This window comes from Anoplopoma fimbria, chromosome 2, assembly GCF_027596085.1.
Source record: "Anoplopoma fimbria isolate UVic2021 breed Golden Eagle Sablefish chromosome 2, Afim_UVic_2022, whole genome shotgun sequence".
Classification (NCBI taxonomy): Eukaryota; Metazoa; Chordata; class Actinopteri; order Perciformes; family Anoplopomatidae; genus Anoplopoma; species Anoplopoma fimbria.
The window spans coordinates 25,404,158-25,412,232 of record NC_072450.1 but is presented as its reverse complement, the minus strand read 5'-3'; the positions used below and the strand labels follow the sequence as shown (position 1 = coordinate 25,412,232).

General features: G+C 40.2%; 1 pseudogene; it reads left to right on the top strand.

Moving 5' to 3' along the window:
• The first annotated feature begins 2,613 nt into the window (after positions 1-2,613).
• Positions 2,614-3,399, top strand: LOC129100560 (high choriolytic enzyme 1-like; annotated as a pseudogene).
• The last annotated feature ends 4,676 nt before the right edge of the window (positions 3,400-8,075 follow it).

Genomic DNA, 8,075 nt, shown 5'->3' with positions numbered 1-8,075 from the left:
GCAGCTATAGTTACTTTTCAGATTTTACAAATGAAACATATGATCAGTATCGAAAATATGATGCAATGTTATTGATTAAATGATGCAACCGTATATAAAATAGCTAACAGTAATAATATTCCAATGCATCAGAAACAATAATCAATTTTTTTTTTCTTCACAATGAGTACATAATACTTGAAGTGCACTAAGAGGATAATACTAATTTAATTGTATTGAACTGATTGGACTGTCTCAGCCCTGTGATTGAGCCCCCGAATCAGTCAATGATAAGCGGGTAGGGCTAATGGATGGATAGATGAATTGAATCCTTACTGACATTAACCTCGATGACCTCCAGAGGACGCTACAAAACAGTCTATAAAATGTAAATGCAAATGTCAGCATCGGTATTTACATTTACAGCACTTATCTCACCAGATCTAGAGGTGCAGCAGTAAGGCCAGGCAAATGAGGTTCTTCTCCTACATCATGTTCTCCTTTGTAAGGCAATATGAAAACAACAGGCTTCCTTTGCTGTTGTTGGTGGTTCAATATATCAGAGAAAATAGGATATATTTTTGTATAAAGTATAGTCTATTTTATTATGACAGCTGTAGTAGTAAATATTCCTGAATTTTAAGGGAAAAAAAACGTGTTAACTGTGTAATTTCTGCTGTTGCACATGGTTAATTGGTCTGACTTGCACACTTCACAGCAGAGAGAGTTGGCAGACGGGCAGCCGAGGTGAGAGATACCACGGGAAGATGAAAACAGATGGGATGCACACGCAATGGCTGCCTCTCTCTGGGGTAAAAGGTAAATTAAATCTGTTACAACCCCAAAGTTCATACAAGGTGCATAAGACCTCAGAAAACCCAAAGTCAGCAATAACAAAACCCCTACTGGAAACAATAGACCGCATCTTGTAAACACCATCTTCAAGGCTGATTTTATCTAGTGTCGCTCGCGTTAAAACAGCAGATGAAGCCCCCCACCTTCACCCACCCACATACATCACACCCCCACTGGGCTATAGGATCTTAGCACCTGTTTCATTGTGCAGCTAAAAAAGGAACAGCTCTTCAGATGTCTCTCAGGGAGACTGTTAGTGTTCCTGTTACTTTACTGTAGTTTACACCATTAGATACAGTGCCTGTAGCCAGTTTTGTTTTCTTTGGGTCTGTGAGTCCCAGTCTAGATTTGCATGTTTGCACTAATGTGTGTACACCAAGGCATAAATACATAAAAATAACCACATAAAAATGAGTCATTTTGAAGTGAATTTATAACATAATATTGAAAGAACATAGCAACAAAAATTGAAATCAGAAGTATAGTTGCTTTTAAATTATTACAGCCAGCTAGGAAAAAAAGTGATTTTGTTAAATTTGGCATTGAGCTAATATGTTTGTCTAAATTAAATCTTTGTAAGAGATACATGGTTTTTAGCAGCCGTACAGCGTGTTGATCCTCACAACGTCCCAGTAGGACATGCCCCGCCTCTGTCCGATCTGGACGTTGGCGTCGGGGATGGTGGTGATGGAGTCCTTCCCGGACTGGATGGAGAAGGCTGTTTTTCCATAGTGCATGATGGAGGAGTAGTCGTAGGGAGTGTTCAGGTTGTTGGTGGCCTGCTTGTAGAAGTTGTAGGCCATCTAGTTGATCCTGACGTTCCAAGACTTTAAAGCTGAAGGGCCAATGGATCTTTGTTGGGAATCAGCACAAAGGGGACTTGTTGGATTCATTTTGAGGGATCAGTTGGTATAATGTAAACCAGGAATTAAACTTAACTCATGTTAACTGACTAATTTAGGATTCAAATTTGTAAACGAAGGCTACAGGATAAAACACAAACTACAAAGAATGTTCTTTAGGTACTGTGATAAAGGTTTTATTCTCAAATTATTGGGCTGACTTAAAACTGCATAGTCTCTTAATTACTCAAAATATGATGTGACCAAAAGTGGCAAACTATATTTTCAGTTTCATCAACCAAAGCTGATGCCTGGTAGCCAGTGTAGCGTAAAGTTAGTGTTGACCCGTGGTCAGAATAGGTTGCTTTTGTCCAAAGACTTTTGACTTCGTCAAGTAAGCAGATCGTGAAGTTGGTTAACCTTACCATGTTTGCAGTTAGCAGAAATGCTTATAGTATCTGTTTGCCCCATATGTCAATTTTACTCTTCACAGCTTCTATGATATAAACATTATGACATTAAGCATGCTAAATGCTTTCACTGCTATAACTAAATAGTCTCATAATGTCACTATCATAGCTTTTAAGCTCTTAGAGTCTTAATTAAAGATTAAAAAAGAGGCAAAGATATACACACGTTTGCCTACATTAAGGTTCGAGTTCTGAATGGTTGATGGTAATACAATATGTTTAGTTAAACATGTCCCATCTAATGACCAGAGATAAACCACCCAAACCATGTTTAAAAAGTAGGTTTGTCTGTGGAGTCCACCCTTCAGAGGTTTGTTCAGGCCTAGCAGTGTAGACCCCTACCCATAATCCTCCTGCAGACACACCTGTAGAGGAGAGTATAAAGACCCTGGACTGAACTGAGTCAAGCATCAAGCTTCAAGGAGTCTCTCCACAGCAGCTCCACAGCCTCCAGACCGACCCTGAAGATGACTCCCTCTGCCAGCCTGCTGCTGCTGCTCCTGCTCGGCCTCTCTCAAGCACTTCCTTTCCTGGAGGAAGGAGATGAAGAAGAAGTCCCAGACACCGTCGACGTCACCACCAGGATTCTGACCTCCAACAACGGCACCGATGAGATCCTGCTGGAAGGAGACCTGCTGGCTCCCAGAACCAGAAACGCCATGAAGTGCTGATCCCAGAACTGCCAGTGGAAGAAAGCCTCCAACGGCTTGGTGATGATCCCCTTCACCGTGAGCAGAGAGTTCACCAGCTGGGAGAGGCAGAAGATCGACAACGCCATGAAGGCCTTCAACAGCTGGACCTGCCTCCGCTTCGTCCCCCGTCAGAACGAGTACGACTACATCAGCATCGAGAACAAAGCCGGATGTTTCTCCGCTCTGGGCAGAACGGGAGGCAGACAGGTGCTCTCTCTCAACAGGCAGGGCTGCCTCTACCATGGCATCATCCAGCACGAGATCAACCACGCTCTGGGCTTCAATCACGAACAGACCAGGAGCGACCGCGACTACTACGTCAGGATCAACTGGGAGAACATCAACCCGCAGATGGCCTACAACTTCTACAAGCAGGACACCAACAACCTGAACACTCCCTACGACTACTCCTCCATCATGCACTATGGAAAAACAGCCTTCTCCATCCAGTTCGGGAAGGACTCCATCACCACCATCCCCGACACCAACGTCCAGATCGGACAGAGGCGGGGCATGTCCTACTGGGACGTCGTGAGGATCAACACGCTCTACGGTTGTTAATAAATATGCTGATTCTAAATGCAACAATTTGCCACTTTTTCTGTCTCCTTTTTTCTTGAATTATTTAAAAGCTGCTAACCTTTTGAATCAAGGCTAAATATTTCACTTTCATTCACAGCATCATTTAAATGTTGAGTCAACACAACATATGTGTCCCCACATGCCTAAATTATCGGTAATAAAGTTAGGGTTAAGTGATTTTTCACCACCTCTGTTCCTGCAAGTAGTTATCAAATTCACACATTAGCACAAACCTTCAGTCACAGAGCAACAGGATTGTTGCTCATGATGTTGAATCTCTGTGCTAAATATGATCTCCAAGGTGATTACAGAGAATCCTGAGGCAAACATGGAGTTTTTTGGCTTTTTATACTTAAAGCCAAAAACTTCACAATCATGGTGTCATTTGAGACAAAAGTCAGAGGATCTCCGATGATTAATGCTCTGGAGACCATGAACGTCTGTCCAGGTTTTCATAACAAACCATCTGGTAATTGTTGAGACATTTCAGTCTCGACCAAAGTGGTGGACCAACCACTTAAAGGCTGAAAATCCATTTGACAAACCGCATTCTGCTGGATTTACAAGACTGCTGAAAAAAAGTAGATGTATTAAAAACCTAAATTACAATCTCAAAGTAACAATTTGAGCACACACACAACACCATAGATTAAAATAGTATCCCAAAACATTTGAACAAAAACTTGCAATCTGAGCAGCAGTAGCCTCTGCACATGAAACATGTCTTATCAGCACATCCTTTCTTCCAGGTCATTTTTGTAGACTATAAACAGTGAATGAACTCTCAAGCCATGCTGATCACAAACACATATTAAGGTTTAAATCCTGGGTCTAGATTTTCAACAGCAAGTCTATTCTTTTGTTTAAACTTGGATCACTGTTTGTGCCTTTTTTATTTGTATCTATCGCTCAGTCTGTTGTCAGCAATCGGTCTCTTGTTGATAAGTGAACTCAATTAGCTGAGATTAGCAAAATCTTAAAAGAATCAGCAATTATTTTAATGTCATTTTTCAAACAAATGTGTCAAGCATTCTGTGTTTTTAGCTTTTTTTAATTGGACAAAACAACCAATTAAAGACATTACCTCTAGGAAGTCGAGATTCTTTCAGTATTTTCTGACGTTTAATTGAGAAATGAATTGCCAGATCAAGAGATAAAAATAATTGAGATTTAATTTTACATTAACATTGGGGCCCGTGGTTGTGTTGATCTGAGGTTTGAACCAAATTACTAGGCTAGCATGTAGTGTGTGATATTGTAATAACTTGTGTGCACTCTATTTAAAAACAAAGCTTTTGGCCACAGCTCTCCTGGGAGTTGTTTTACAGCCCACCGCTTTCACAGAAAATCATTTAGCTGTCTAAAGCAGCTCAGAAGCTTTGGTATACAGACTCTGTCATAGCTGATGCAAGTCATTTCAATATTCCTTTAATTATTGAAATGTCCAGTGAGGTCAAGAGTCGCATGGCCCCTTAACTGTACCAAGCCTGCTTACGTTTTAGTGTTTGTTGCTGATTCTGTTGTCTGTGCTGTTGCTGTAATCAGGAACTGCTTTGAGAGGTGTGGTTTAGTTTCAATAGGTCAATTGTCCTCTTAAGTGCTAGGGGGAGTGGCTTACACGTCTCAAGGATATATAAACTCAGACCAAACAAACCTTTACTCCAGTGTATTTGACTTATGGAGGGATACTGAACTACTTGATTCTGCTAGGATAGATGGCTTGGCAAATGGCTTTCAATCGTCAAAATCTTTTTTCACATTCCACTATTTATTATAGATGTGAAAATTACAAATTCACTGAAAAACAACCACGCTTTCAACCTCACATTCGTTTACATCTCTTTTTTCCCCCAAGGATAACTTACATTGTTATAAGTATTTTGGGGATAGTTTACTTTAACATGTAAAATAATATTGCTTCAGCACCTGGGTGTATTTTAATCATTTATTTCGACAATCCGCCAGATGGAGAATAAAAAATAAAGAAAAAGAACTATATTTTCAACACAACTTCAAGATGGTGTTTGTGTCAAACTCTTAAAACGGCTCTAGGTGTCCTGAGATACCTAGAGCCACTGTTTTCAACAAGACATATAATACGTGTGTGTGTGTGTGTATGTGTATATATATACGTGTATATATATATATATATATATATATATATATCTTTCTCAAAAACACTAGTTTCTTAGAACAAAACCAATACAAGTTTTGGCATTAAATGCAAACATCATGTGCCTTTGTGTTCTGGTAATTTATTTGTTTGTTACAGCATAAACGCATGAATGCATTCCTCTCTATGTGGACCTTGTGATTAAGAGGCATCCTAATGTCTTCAGTTGGCTTGCACTGCATCAGCAGGCACCGTGGTTGATCTTAAATCACCCCGGGTACTCTGAGTGACTCCATGAGAAATGGACGCTCCCTCTGCTGAGTCCACAGTTTGCCTGATAGATTGTGCTGCTGCAGATGCTATTGAATTGGTCCTGATAGAGCATCTGAATGGTCCGAGGAGTATCGTAAGCCAAAAGCTGTGGGGTCAGTGGTAAGTGACCTTGGCATTGGGCGATCTCTTATTTCACGTTATTGATAGAGAATTTTTACACTGTGTTTATTTCTGTCTTTCTTTTTTTCTGCTGTCTCTGTGGTGCTCTGTCCTGCCACTCTGTCATTTTAATTTCTTCTGCATGACAACTTCAGGGAGGATGAACTCTATCATTCTGATCCCTGTTATAAACCAGTCCAACCCTTGAATATGTTTATAAAAAAAAAAGATTGGTGGTCAAAGTGATTATTTATATTTTATTCTGGATAAAATGTGATTAATAAATTCAAACACATTAAATTGGGTGAAATAAAACTAAATAACTGAATTATATTGTACAAATACGCCCTTTAACAAGCTACAAACCACCTTCTCATGATTTAATCACTCTAAGGAAGAGGTTCGTACCACCGTAAATGTCAAAACATAGAGGCATATGGTGCAGCTTATGATGGTCCCTGAGCATTTGTACACAATGCTAACAGAGTGTTTCACCTTGAGTGTTCTCATGTAGAACAGCTACATCAGTACAATACATTGGCCTGCTGATGTGTGTAATAGAGCTCTTGTGTGGCAAGTGTTGAATTTTTAACCATCCTGAAGCCAGCTGAGTACACTTCAGCCAAGCATGAAGATAGGAAGATAGATTACCTAAACTTAAACTACCATAACATGACTTGAACTGGGGGCAGTGTCGAAATACGATGGGTCTCTGCGGTTCTGAGACCCTTAGATGGACACTTGAGACCCCCTGAAAGCCTCATCAGCAATATTTTGGGGGGTTCTTGTCACTTGTATTTGTGACAAAAAATGTATTTTCAAAGATAATAAAGTCCAGCAGTAGTCTTTATTCAAATTGTAGAACATTTAATCAAATATATGAGCGCGAGAGAGAATTTTCCGCCTTTTTAAATGACGCGGCCACCCAGCAACTGGTCGTGCGAAAAGAGAGAGACAGTGTTCACTTATGATTGTGGACCTAAACTGACCTCGTTGGACAAATTTGATCCAATTTCGTTAGTCAGAATCTGGAATAAAGCAGGACATCGTCTCCACTCTTCTTATATACCTGGACTACAATGACAAGAAGCCGTGTGTGTGTCCGGTCCAAGTGTGTGTGTGTGTGTGTGCATGTGTGGGGTTAAAGAGAGATTGGTGAGTGTGCTGCGTGGATTCTGTTGCAGGGCTAGTTATTGCGTTGAATGAGGGGCCTTATTGTGACTGATATTTGGTAGCCTAGTTGATTGCCTTGGCTTGCATCCATAAAATCTTCTTGTGTATAAAATCTGTGTAAGACTTCAGCAGAACTCTGGAGCACTACGCAGGGGGACACCCCGATTACTGACTGAAGGGGTAACTTATTTAACAAGCGTCTGTGCCCTAATGAGGAGCCTCCATGCGTAACGTTTGCCCTAATGAGACACCATCATCAAGAGTCAAGCGTCAAGTGATTTGACTTGATGATGTTAAGTGCCACACTGTAGAAGAGGAACCCTAAAACAAAACCCCAACCCTACGCAGTAGTGGTTATTTTTATATCTATATATATATAGGCCCAAGTTAAAGCATGCATTGGGAAATGACCACTATCTCCGGGAGGTAAAGATGGTGTTGATAAACACGCACTGCTGCTCCCACTCAAAAGACATTTCAGTTGGATTTTTTTCTTTGGACCCCATAAGGAAGTTAAGTGAAACTTTCAAATAGATTTGCACTTTGACATGACACAAACAGATTAGTGTAAACGGAGACTGATTTAAATATGGAACCATTGGAATAAAGCCCTTCATGTTATTCCTTTTATTAAGGAATGAGGTATTTTAAAATGATATTCTTTAAACCAATCAATCATTTTGTGTATAAAAGAACCCAGCAGCATTTAATGTTACCACTGACTAACAATAAAGTCATAATAGGCACTTCTAGTGTTAATAAGTGGGAATATAAAGGTATCACAGATGGGCAGTAATAGAGCAGGAGTACCATCCACCTGCCTGACTGTTTCCTCTCTGATCTTCTTCATCATTCTGAAAACATGTCACTCTACTGTCAGCAGACCAGGTCTGCTTCTGGATTCTTACTTCTATAGACATCAAGATCTGGGTGACTG